The following is a 13,768-nucleotide window of genomic DNA, read 5'->3' as shown; positions in this document are numbered from 1 at the left end:
AGAACAATCACCGAAACAATATCTCTCTCTCTATTGACTCTGTATTGACAAAGAAGTGCGCCAGCTTCGTCGTTAATTTCCCCGGCAGCAGCCTTCACTCTCCTCCTCCGACATTGGCTCCTTATTCTCCTACTACGATCGACCGGAGGAGCTACAACCTTCAATTAAGTCCATCGATCACAAACTCGCTGGTATCCACTCCAGCATCTTAAACTTCATCGACGAATCTGGCTGGAAGACTGGAAGCAACCACGCTGCCTTGAACAGACCCGCCATCAGAGGATAAGCTCGAGCTGTTAGACTTAACGGCCACGTTTGTTGACGTAGATCTCCTTCATCGTACGTGCGATTTCTCTTCTTTATTGGAGTTGGATTAGTTTAATTGGTTAAATTAGTTGACAGTTGCCCTGGCGGCTTGGCCATGTCATTACGTTATTCTGACGCCATTCTACGAGTAAAACCGAAGATGACGTTGAAGGGGTTTCAACTGTTTTCGAATTAGAATTAGGAGAACTAGAATATGTCAAACTTACATATTTTATTCATATAATTGGATTCGAATTCATATATGACCTAATTCAATTCGTTAAAATATTAGAATTCGATCGATTATATAATTTTTATATATAATATATAAAATATTTAAATATTTTATGTAATTTATATTATGATAATTAAATAATATAAATAATTTATATATTTATGTACTTTATATAATAAAATATTTATTTTGTATATTTATAAATTATTTAAAATAAATAATTGGTCAAATTCGAATCGAATTGAATATTCAAATATTAATTTCCAATATCCATCAGATCGAATTTTCTAAATAGATTTGAATTCGCATATCGTTTGATTTGATTCAAATTCAATCTATTTACATCCCTACCTAAACTAGGGCTGCAAACTGATTAAATTGGATTCAATAAGGGAATCAGATCCAATCCGATCAAAAAATCCCATCGATCAAAATCTGATAAGATTCCACTAGATTTTCAAGATTATAATTCAAATTTGAATTTGAATATCATATCAAATATCCAATTTAAATTCCCTTTGTATTACTTGTTTTATTCCTCTCATAGTGGGGATTGAGGTTATGAGGGAGTGTTTGTATCTAGTTAGGTTAGGGTCAAGGGGCTATGTCCTCCCTTGTTCTTGTTTACCTTCCTTTTGATAATGATTAATAAAATTTAAATTAAAAAAATATATCAAATATACAATTTGAATTGTAGTAAGAAATCTTGATGATATTCTATAAATAACATATTGTATTATTCATAGAATATAATAATATAAAGAATATATAATATATAATTATAAAAATAATGTATAGTATAATATATAATATTTCATAACTAATAGATCGGATTGGATCGTGCTGGATCAGATTAGGGTATATTTGAATTCGATCAATTAATTAAATGAATCGACTTTTCTATTCAATTCGATCATATTTGCTAGGACCAAAGGAGGTATCCAAATCCGCCTCTTACTCAATCGAATTCATACTCAATTTGGATTTGATGCAACCTATTTGCAGCCCTATCCCAAAACAAATGGTCTTCAAAAACCATATAATTTTTGTAGAGGTCCTTTAGTAATTGGTTCTTCCCAAGACCGGTCTTGGTTCCTCTACAAGTTCCAAGAGATAAGTTGAAACCTGAATGTTGATTGCTGATTATGCTTGCTTTAAAATTTTAGCCCCCATAGTTGATTATGAGCGTAGAAATTTTCATTAATTACAATTAACATTAATAAATTGATATTAATCATTATTTTCAGAACAAAATTAAGATTATATTATAAAAAAAGGACAAAATAATGGCTAATAAATAATAAAAGTGATAAATAAAGATAACATAATAATTTGTTAATTAATTAATTAATAACAAATTATTATGATTTTAATATGAAATAACATATAATAATAGTAATATTTTATTATTCAAAAAACAAATAATTAACATAAAAATAATAATCATAATCATAATCATAATTAAATGAATAACAACAAAAATAATAATTAAATAATAGTAATACTTCATTATTAAAAATAAATTACTAAAATAACAATAAAGCAATAATAATAATAATTATTAAAAATAAGAGTTAAATAATTAAATTATTAAATAATAATAATAAGTGATAAAAGTAATAAATAAATAAATGCATAATGAAATAATAATAAGTTATTAGGTAAAAAATAAAAAATATTATTATTATTTGAATTAAATAATTAAATTAATAGTAAAATCATAATACTTAAATAACTAACATAATAATAATAAATTATGTATGTAATAACTGAATAATTAAATCATTAAAAGTAATAATAATAAAATTACTATTCTTATTATTATGATAACAATTATTATTTTAACAATATTTTATTATTATTAAAATAATATTTATATAATAAGAGTATGTTACAAATAATAAATAATGAATAAAATAAGCAAAGGGCATTTTGGGGACAAAAAATAGAAATGTTGTCAAAAAGATAAGAGGTATTAAAAGAATAAAGATGACATCTGGAAAAAGTTGCTTTTAAGACATCAGAGATTGAAAAGAAACCAAAAGAGCAAGGCCTTAGGCCCAAAAGGCCAAAACGATGAATTAGAGCTGTCAACAATGGGTCGGGTTTGGCTTGAATCAGGGCAGACCTGATCCTAACCCAATATGCCACGGTTATAAATGAGAGCTACACATTTAGGCCCAGTTCGCTTTTCGGTAAGTCGCTTACCCGAGTAAGTGTACTTACCTCGGTAAGTGTTTCTTGGAAAATATTTATCTAAGTAAGTGCATTTAGGGGTGTCAATTGGCCGGTTTTGGTTTGTATCCAATCTGATCCAAACCTTATCAAATCGGATTGGATGGCCCGTTATAATTATTGGATTGTGCCAATCCAAAATAAATTGGTTCATTTTCTTATTGGTTTGAATTGTACCTAAACCAAATTTCCAATAATCCGATCATGAGGCCAAACCCTTGTCCAATTTGAAATCATTCAAAATTGAAGACAACATAAAATCACTTTTATGAAAGTACTTTTACGAAAGCACTTTTATGAAAACACTTTTACAAAAGCACTTTTATAAAAGTGGTTTAATGAAAAGTATTTTTACAGAAGCACATCTATAAAAATACTTTTACAAAAGAATCTTCACAAAAGTACTTTTATGAAAGCACTTTTATTGAAGTTTTATAAAAGAACTTTTACGAAATCACTTTTATGAAATCACTTTTACAAAAAAAAAAAAATTACGGAAGTACTTTTATGGAAGCACTTTTATAAAAGTACTTTTATGAAAGCACTATCATAAAAATACTTATATGAAAGTACTTTTACGAAAGCAGTTTGATGGAAGTACTTTTATAAAAAGCACTTTACAAAAGCACTTCTACAAAAGTGCTTTTATAAAAGTCTATGGAAGTAATTTTCTAAAAATGATTTTACAAAAGAACTTTTACGAAGTACTTTTCTAAAAGTGATTTTACAAAAGCACTTTTACGAAATAAAGTGAAAGCACTTATGAAAATACTTTTATCAAAGTACTTTTACAAAAGTGCTTTTTCAATGCCAAATCCAATCCAGTTGACACCTCTAAGTGCATTTACCCATGTTCTTTTATTTCCCATGTAAATAAGGCAATGACAATCTTAGCCATAAAAGTTCCATTATTAAAAGGGGCATTTTTGTCCCATCCAAGTATTGGCAACTTTCCCCTAAATGGTAAAGCTAATTTACCCACCTAGGAGATGGTATCACTTACCCACTTACCCAGGTAAGTGATACCTCTAAGTGGGCTCACATTGGACTAGATCAGGTTGGACCAAATCCAATTCGATTGACACCTCTAAGTGCATTTGCCCATGCACTTAGAGGTGTCAATTGGGTATCACTTACCCGGGTAAGTAATACCCAAGAAAATAATTTTTCACTGGTCCCCACATAAATCTGAAAAATGAACATGGGTTTCTTAGTCAATAGGAATCAAAATCCCATTGACCAATTTCCCCCTCTCAAAATCCAAAAAAAAATGCCACCTTAAGCTAACTTGACAACAAACTAATGTAAAACTAACACATTTGGATCATAATACTACATTATATCATGAGAAAAGTAAGTTTCAAACGTTGGTTATCTTTATTATATGCATACTTACATATAGTACACTATATCATGAGAAAAGTAAGTTTCAATGGACTCAAAATAACCAAAACCGATTCTAAGTCAATTAAAATTGAGATACATAAGTCATAACCCATTGACAGCCCTACAATGAATCCATAAACAACACTTATAATTGGAAATATGTTTTTTCCTGGCTTTTTTTTTTCTTTTAGGTTGTGTTTGGTTTGATTAGGGGTGCAACTTGGGCAGGGCCAACTCAAGCCAAAACTGATTCAGTCTGAAACTTTACACAGATTAGGCTTGGATTTTCAGTCCTCGAGCTAGGCTCGAGCTCAAGAATTTGGACTTTTTATTTTTTGGGCTAGGCCTGGGCCTAGCCCTTAGTAGCTCAAACCCAACCCAACCTTCTCCCAACTAGGGGTGCAAATGGATCGGATCTTGATCCTTAAATCTCTCTCTCTCTCTCTCTCTCTCTCTCTCTCTCCATTTATCATTCCCAACTATCTCCTTAACCCATGTCATTATTCTCTCCTTGCTCCTTCCAACTATCAAATGCCAATCTTCAAAGGCAATCTTCTTATGATAACTATTCCATTTCATTTAAAAAATAAAATGACCTAAAAATTTGTTAATAGAATTAAAAATTAACAAAATTATTAGTCTTAAACTAATACAATCAGGAAAGTCGAAACAATTTTATAAAAAATAAAAACTAATACAATCAGGAAAGTCACAATGCTACTTCTATGGGTGCAACTTGGGTGAATTGGGTTGGGTTGAGTGTCAACCCAAGCCAAACCCTAAGTCTCAAATCTCGAGCTTAGACTTGGCCAACTCAAGGTTAAACTTGAGTATACCAATCCAGGCCTAACTTGAGTTTAACCCAAATCTTAGGTTGGGCTTAGGCTTGGGCATGTGTAACCCAATTTTTAGGTAGAATAGATTGATGACATGCAGATATGTATATTACAATATGCTGGGTGGGCTCAAATTGGGTTGGGGAATCCAAGGCCTCAATTCAGGCCCAAGCTGAGTTTAGCTTAGGCTTAAGCTTTTTTATCAAGACTAGCTTGAGGTTCAAAATCTAAAACCCAACCTATGCAAAAGTTTTAGTTGAATTGGGTAGGGCTCCAGCTGGACTCACCCAAGTTGCACCCCTATCCACTTTTGATTTAAATTCTTTTAACAAAGCCCATGCATTGCATGGATCCCCACTAGTCTGTATAAATAATAGTACTCCTTTACCCTCAATTTGGAAGGAGCACAAATACAAACATGTATAATACAAATACACAAAATAATGCAAATTAGAAGGTTTTGCTTCTACATGTTTATATTCGTACTCCTGCCAACTGAGATTAGAGTATAGCGATGGTCTAGTGGGCCATTAACAATTCAATTAATTTTTCCAGCTATGGACTTGAACCGAAGCTATCAGCTTATTTTCTCTGAACCGGTTACCAAGTCAAAAATTAACCTCCAGTATCTCAACAATCCACTTTTAGCTTGTTTTAAATTTTCACAACAACAAGAAAATGAAGGATGTTCTTCAACTGTCTTTTTGTTTTGAGAAGCAAAACTAGTGGGGGTTCAATTTTTGCGGGTTAGGGTTGGGATTTTGTTAAAATTTTATTGCGCTTAAACCCAAAGCCCGAGCCTGAAATAGTATAAACAATTAACTCAGGCCAACCCGACTTATAACCCTAAAAATTAGGGCTGTGTTTGGCAAGTCTTTCTATGCGGGCTTCAGGTTGTTTAGAAGCCCGGAAGCCCGAATTTCGGGCTTTTCCCGTTTGGTAAATGGTAGATCTATTCGAAAAAGATGCAACCCATTGAAGACGCAAGAAGCCCGAAATTGGGCTTTTCGGGAAGCTTCGATTGAATCTTTTGCAATCTTCTAGCTTCTTCAAACGTGTGTTTCTCTACACACGCTTATGAGAAAATAGTGATCTTTCAATAAAAACTTGTAAATGTTTCGAGCCCTAACCCTAAGCTCTACCATTGTCGACCTGCGTACTTCTCTTCTTCTTCTTCGAGTGTCTTTCTTCTTTTTCTTCTTCCCATGGCTAATCTTTCTCTCCTTTTTGTAGGTATACCATCAAAGGTAACTTGCTACGTCGAAGGTTTGAAGACTTGTGAACAAACAGGTACAACCCCCCATATCCCTTCGTCTAGAATCTCTTCTTGCTATTGTTATTTCCCAAATCCCTTAAGCCAACTTGTTGCTTCCAGTCTTCTGTCTGGAATCTCTTCTTGTTGCTGCTATTTCCCTTCATCGTCTAACATGTACAGAAATTTTGAATGTGTAAGTGGGTCCACTAATGGTATATACATGTGGGGCCCACATTAAGTATTACATATATGTTAAAATGTATGTGGGGCCCACCATAAAAATTATTTATAGGCTTCAAAATGAAGGATGCATAAGTGGACTTACATGTGGAGCCCACATTATGCATTAAGCATATGTTGAAATGTATGTGGGGCCCACATTGAAAAAATAGTTGGGGCACACACTATGTAATGTGTATGTTGAAATGTTTGTGGGGTCCACATTATGTGTTATATATATGTTGAAATGTATGTGGGGCCCACATTGAAAAATAGTTTTAGACTCCATAATGAAGGATATGCATATGTGGGGCCCACATTGGAAAAATATATGCAGGGCCCATTTATGGTGATTGTATGTGGGACTCACAACTATGAAATGCATATTTAGACCTATATGTGGGTCCCACATGTGTTACATGTTATGGTTTATTGGCTCACATGAGACATTCATATATACATAGCACATATTTTCATCGCATTACCAAACGGTCTTCCAACTTTTATGGTCTTTCCGGAGATATATTAAAAATGTTTCAATCAACTAGTCTTTAGTCTTTCAAGATCTATTTGCAAAAGCTCACCGTCTTTTAACCATCAGATCTTGCAATAGATTTTTTTGAAAAAGACTTGCCAAACAGGCACTAGATTTTGCTTCAATAAATAATTCATGTCTTTGGAACTATCAAAATAATGGTTTTTAAAAATGAAAACAAATTTTGGTTTTCTAAAAAATAATTGTTTTTTTTTTAAATGACAACAAATTTTAGATTACAAATACAGTTTATGAAACATGATATCAAATCACGAAATGAAAAGTCCTTCGAACCAGAATTCAAGAAAACATTTCTGTCAATAAAAAAAAGAAATCATTTCTGTCAATAAAAACCACATATGCAACCAAGAACATTTTTCTGTATTTTTCTTTTAAGAACAGAATAGTATTTTCAAATTGGATGGCTTTGATTTGTTTTGGGAACTCATAACAAGAAAAACAGTTGGCATTCGAGAATACTCTTTCTCATAAAATAAAGATTTTTTTATAATAGATTATCCATTTCCAAACATTAGGTTATGTTAGATCTGATCATGGTTTTCAAAATTGGATCAGATCAGACAATCAGATTGGAAAAATCGGGAACCGGTCAGTCCGTTTTACCCCAGAATCATCAAAAACCATTGATTTGATCAGTAAACCACTGATTCGGGCAGTCAAATCATTCAAACTGTCCAATAGTTTTAGCTGTTTTTTTATTTTTTTATTTGTTTTTATTTTTTATCAGAGCGGGCCATCTATTTGGTATGAACGATCAGACTATTTGACCCAAAAATCGGACCCCTAACCATTTCAATTTTAAAAAGCTTGAATTTGATAGAAAATATGAAATAAGAAAGAAAGTTGAGGTAAAGTTATTAACAAACTTCAACTTGAATATTGTTTTCACATCCGTAATCAATTTGATAGCCAAACCACCGTGTGCTTGTTTTTGTCAGTCATTGTTGTTGTTGTAAATCAATGGACTCTAGAGAGGAGGTCAAGACTTCAAAGGTGTGAAAAAGATGGTGGTGGTTATAGATTGGTAGGAGAGAGACAGACTTCAAAGGTTTGAAAAGATGTCGTTGTCATGGCTAGTTCTCAACCATGCACCAATCAAAGGGCTGGGTTTGTTATCCTGCATTGGACCGGTCCAGCCCGACTCAGCTTCAAGCTGGGCCAATCGGGCTTATGGTCTTTTATAAACCAACAGTGTAAGATATTTCTTCAAAGTTCACTTTATTCAAACAAAGCATCCAAAAATTGACTTGCAAATTCATAAGATATTTCTTCAAAACTATATTTTTTCATATTATTTAAATAAAAAATACAACCACAAAACATGTTTCGGTACTACAAAATTGCGGGAACAAAATTTATCACATTTCAGCTAATGAAACTATGATTATGGGCAAGGTTTTTAAAACCAGACCGAACAGGGAATCATTTTGGGGTTCAATTCCAGAGTCAAATGGTTTGATCATTTGGTTCAAATGAATGGCCCGCTCTAACAAAAAATTAAAATAAAAAACAAAAGCAAAACAGCAGCCAAAACCCGTTGTCTAGGTCAATAGTTTGACTGTCCAAGTCAATGATTTGCTAACCAAATCAATAATTTTTGGCAAAAAAAAACGGTTTTAGAGTAAAGTCGGTTCTCAAATTTTTCAATCCAATCATCCAATCTGATCCCATTTTGAAAATATTGATTATGATTATGGGTGGTGATGGACATATTAGCCGTTAATCCAATCAGTTTTTTATAATTTTTTAGTCCTCCATTACCCTACATAAACCCCACCACAATGATAACATGATATATAATATAATATAGGCTATATAGCATAAAATATTGAATGGAGAAAAGGTGAATTAAATTATAACTTGGGCAAAAGACAATTCTATCAGCATATATGTTGCATGTTTTGATCAGGCTTTTCTTGGAATGGTTTCTTGAGATGGTATAAACTCTGTTTAAACAAGTGATTTAGTGTTCGATCCCTTTCGCTCATTTACTCCCATTATAGTTAATTAAATTTAAGCACAAGATACGGATGGACTTATGTATGTCCACGTTTTAAGTCCAATGACTTATTCAGGGACCTCACCTAACAGCTTTTATTTGAAGTTTGAACCATTCCTCGCCAGCAAAGGCCATGGAGTTTCTCAAAGAATATAAGATATTTTAATAACAACATAATCCCAAATTTCTATTTCTCTCCTATTCTGTTCTGACACAACCAACCTTCATCTCCCAAATTTGATTATTGATCCACTTATGTACCTTACATCTTATGTTTTATTTGCTCTGTATTCAGCCATGTCAAAATGATGTCGTTGCAGTTATGATTTATGCTTCCATGGAAATCAAAGTTTGGTGAGAGAGAAAAAGGTTTTGTTCAATATCTTTTCAGTTGTTGTTATTTACGCTCAGTTTGGAAGGAATATAAATGCAAATATGTACAGTACAAATACAAGCAAAATAATACAAAATATAAACTTTTACACTCTACATATAAGGAGTACAAAAACAAATATGTATAATATAAATACATACAAAATATAAAACATGAAGTTTTGCGCTTTACATATTTATATTTGTGTTCATTCCAAATGGAGACTTAATAGAATAAATTAGTTCATTTCAATGCATGCATTATCATTATAACATATATATATATATATATATGCAAAAGGAAAGGAATTACAAATCTTCTACCCAATCTTGTTCGATTTGCTTAACTCATTTTTTCTTTCTGGGTCCAATTAAAAAAAGCTCATCAGTTTTTATTAATGATTACTGGGTGGGGGATATGATCAAACCCTTCAAGGATACAGTAGTACTATAGCAAAAGGCTTAAAAGAAATTAAAAAAAAAAAAAAACAATTGCCAAAGATACTAATTATATAAATGGTTGAAACCTTTTTTTGGTCTGTGCACAGCTTCTGCTTGTGATGTGGGAGGCAAAGTTGCTTCATTGGACTAGCCTGTCTTTTTTACGGCTCTGTTTGGTTTCACACTGGAATGAAGGACAATGAATAATTTTCAGGAAATGTTATTTTACTATATTTGGTTGCAGACAAGAATCCATGGAAGACAAATAATTTCCAAAAAAAATATAGTAAGAAGATGGCAATCCTTCTAAATTTTATAAGCCATTTTTCAGAAAATGGGTTGATCCTCTCAATTCAAATCATGTGAAACCCGTATATATTTATCATCCATTATGGTTTATTAATTTATTTATTTTCTAATTGAAGGCATAAGTAAATTAGGAAAATGATTTGTTTTCCCTATGAATATCAGTTTCTCATAAAATATATATATATGTATATATACTTTCTTGCATTTCACGTGAAACCAAAGTCAATCTTAAACTAAAAACAACAATCAAAAGATTGCCACCCAAGTTGGCTCAACTCATTTAGCTATGAGCTAACATTGAAGCGCTGAAGCTTAGGCTTAGCTTGTGGGCCTCAAAAGTCTCAAGGTTTTGTGGTAGCTAGTGGAGCTCCAGGCATGAAGTACATTATTATAAGTCAAACACTAAAAAATGGAAGAGAGAGATAGATGGAAGGGAGGGAGGAGGGTTGGGAGAATCACAATTAATTAAAGTTGAGTTTTCCAAACAGTTTATGTTGTTCTGCTCTTCTATTTAAATAATTTCTTAGTAGGTTAGTTTTATTATTGTTCTTTTAACTGTAAATAACAATATTAATATTCAAATAATGGAAATCTTCTATTCAAATATTTTATCAATAGTTTTGCTTGTTATGATCTTCTTTTACATAAGAACTATAAAATATTCCTATGCAATAAATTTGCGGCAGGACCACCTTAAACCCAGGGCTCAATCTTATGTGTCAGGGAATGCGGATAAAATGAAAAAAAAAAAAACACTTCAAATATGTTCAATGTGGGATTTAATCAAACAGTTTATCTTCCTTCCATCCTTTGCATCATCCACACAAGCACAGTCCACTAATTACTCCATCAGTCCATTATCTTGCAATTTCAGACCGGCCACGTTTAAATACAGTCAAAGAAGAAAATGGGGTCACTTCTCTCAATCAAATTCCTGAAATATGGGAGCCCTTCTGGCTTCTGCAACTAGCTAGCTAGCAACAGGGTTTAATGATGTCCACTTGTCCAGTTGGGTTTTGACCTTTTTTTATGGTTTTATTCAATAATTCAGCAAAGTCGGTGAAATGTTAATTGAAGAAACAGTAGATAAGTAGGTGCAATTATTCTCTCCATTGGGATATTGATCGTGGTAGAATGTTGTGCTCCCGACAAGGCTCCATGCCTTCCACCCTCTGTATCCTCCATTAATGGACAAGTTGCAGTCTGAGAAGCGTGCTACGTGGGCAAACAAAGAACCGTTCTTCTCAACTTGTTTTCAGATTTAAAAATTGAGGAAGCTTTTAATGACCAACATCAGCATTCCTGTATTCCTGAGGTGGGAGCTCAGGAAAGCTTCAATTAATGCATGGTGATTGGTGGGGTATCAAGGTCACGTGAAATAGGGTGAGCGATCAAATCAGATAATCAATACATGACCAATTCAAAGAGAGTTCACCTCTCTACGTGGCAAATTAATCTCCTAGACTCCTTCTGTACTCGAATCAAATTCAAACCAAAGAAAAGTTTCAATAAATGGATCGGGGATGCATGCATGCGAGGCTCGCGGGAAAGCAAAAATCTTCTCTCCATGTGACATGTCAAGATATGTCACCCGCGGAAGAAACCCAGATGGCCCCATTCAGAAAACTAGATCTCTCTCTCTCTCTTTCATAACTGACAATTCTAAGCTTTTAACAAAATTAAGCACAAACAAACAAGTTTAGACTTTATGATGACCACATATCCATCAATCACACACCATCCTCTCTTTCACACTTGTGAGAAAGTAGAACACTTTTTTTTTAATAATAAAATTAGGGTTAGGGTTTAGTTTTGTGGTCGGAGTGACCATCTCAGCTACTGCTACTGGGTCATCGGCATGAAAGAGTACTGTTGCTTTGAAGATTTGGTGAGACACAACAGTGAGAACTTGCTACAATGCCAGAAACCAACTGTGGAAACGTCAAAAGGATACTCAGGAGGAGCCCAAAATTCAACTGTTGCACTGCCAAGGTTTTGGCATAGGCCGGATTTATGACAGTTTATGTATAATTAAATAATGTTGATGTGGCAAGTTCATACAACGCAACAAACACAGAACGACAAAACACCCTCTAGATTGCACCGTGGACTGTGCACTGCGCATTGAACATTCCAAGGTTCCAATCTGGTTAGCTGTCTGGACTGGAGGTCATATCATCCCTCAACATGGATGAAATAGGAGAGACCATCGAAGAGATAGATCTATAGACTATAGAGCTGGGTGACCCATTTACAAAACTCATTACCCCTCTAAGAACCTATACAGATTGATCTCCAACTGATCATAACTATCCAATAAGAGGGAAAAAAGTCTAGAGATCAGGAGAGACGGAAGATAGATTTACCTGAATTAATGACTGCTGATATTGATCTCCAAACATCCTTCTTTCAAATGCAATAACCATCTGTTGGGGTACTAGTAGAATCTCTGCCTAGCCAAGATGATTCTCCATTATAATCATCAGGATTAGCTACCTTTCCCTACCTTTTCTTTCAAACTAAACACAGCCTAAAGGAACAAAATGATCAACCAATTTGAAAAACCTCTTACTCTCACTAGAAACTAATTAAGTTCTCGTACTCCCAACCTCTCTTCCAGTCAGAAATATTATGAAGACCTATCACCAGAGTGTCTCCTGTTTTGATCAAAACATCGTCAGACATCTATATATTCTTCCTTGGACCAAAGAAATCCTCCTTGACACCAATACCTTAATTGGTATATATGTTTCAAGCAGAGAAGACAGCTTAGTTATAAAAGAAGCAAATGCAGCAGAAGGGCCACCAAATTAAAAATAGCGCCTGGTTCTCAGAAGATGAACAGTCATTGCACACATTTGCCGCATTGAAGTTCATCCTAGGCTGAACCAATCACTATTTCTATGCTAGGGATGGTTCTGGTGAGAGAAGTTCATGTGAGATGAAGTGGTTTACCTTGAAGAATCATATTCCACCATGATCAGTGCAGCAAAGGAAATGGCACCATGAAGGCCAGACGACAGAAACCAACTGGAAAACGGAGCTTGGAGAGATGAGAATTGATTGAGGAGCTAGGTTATTCCTGAAGCCAGAACAAGATCCGAACCACGAACACGTAACCAAGAGACATGCTAATCAGAGATGAAGGGTAATCTTCATGGTATTAGGACAGGAAGCACTTCTGTTAGTGTCTCACTATTTCTTGTTTCGTTAAGAGAGATACCTTCTGATGAGAAGTTTCCATGGGAGCACTTCGTAACTATAAGAGCAGTACCTCCACTCCAGCTCTTGAGAATTGAGAATAAGTTTCTGGATGTGGTGATGACAAGTGTAACTATAAGAACAAATTAATAATGCAACTGAAATAGAGTTTAGAGGCCCTATTTTTGTCCCATGATTTTAAAACCGTTGTTTACCCGCGGTCGGACCATTCGTCCGGGAAACCGGCCAAGGTCTTGGTTCCATTTTAATTCCGAAAAACCATTGAATGGACCAACAAACCATTCTCCCGGATGGTCTGATCACTGAACAGTTTGACCCGAACAATAGTTTGTGGCTTAATATAATTTATTTAAAATATAAGCAAATTTCTTAAACTACCCCGTAAGTTGAGTAACTA

The 13,768-nt window shown here is 33.8% G+C and overlaps 1 long non-coding RNA gene across 1 annotated transcript; it reads right to left on the bottom strand.

The window, feature by feature from the left end:
- Window positions 1-9,767: 9,767 nt before the first annotated feature.
- Window positions 9,768-13,413, bottom strand: LOC148880540 (uncharacterized). Its single transcript, XR_016099408.1, has 2 exons — window positions 13,105-13,413; window positions 9,768-10,024 (listed from the first exon to the last, which is right to left on the bottom strand). It is a non-coding gene; the product is annotated as an uncharacterized LOC148880540 (long non-coding RNA).
- Window positions 13,414-13,768: the final 355 nt, after the last annotated feature.

This window comes from Nelumbo lutea, chromosome 1 (genome assembly GCF_056320005.1).
Source record: "Nelumbo lutea isolate HS-2025 chromosome 1, American lotus-T2T, whole genome shotgun sequence".
NCBI lineage: Eukaryota > Viridiplantae > Streptophyta > Magnoliopsida > Proteales > Nelumbonaceae > Nelumbo > Nelumbo lutea.
Note: the sequence above shows the minus strand (reverse complement) of the source record. Positions and strands in the feature narration are given on the sequence as shown.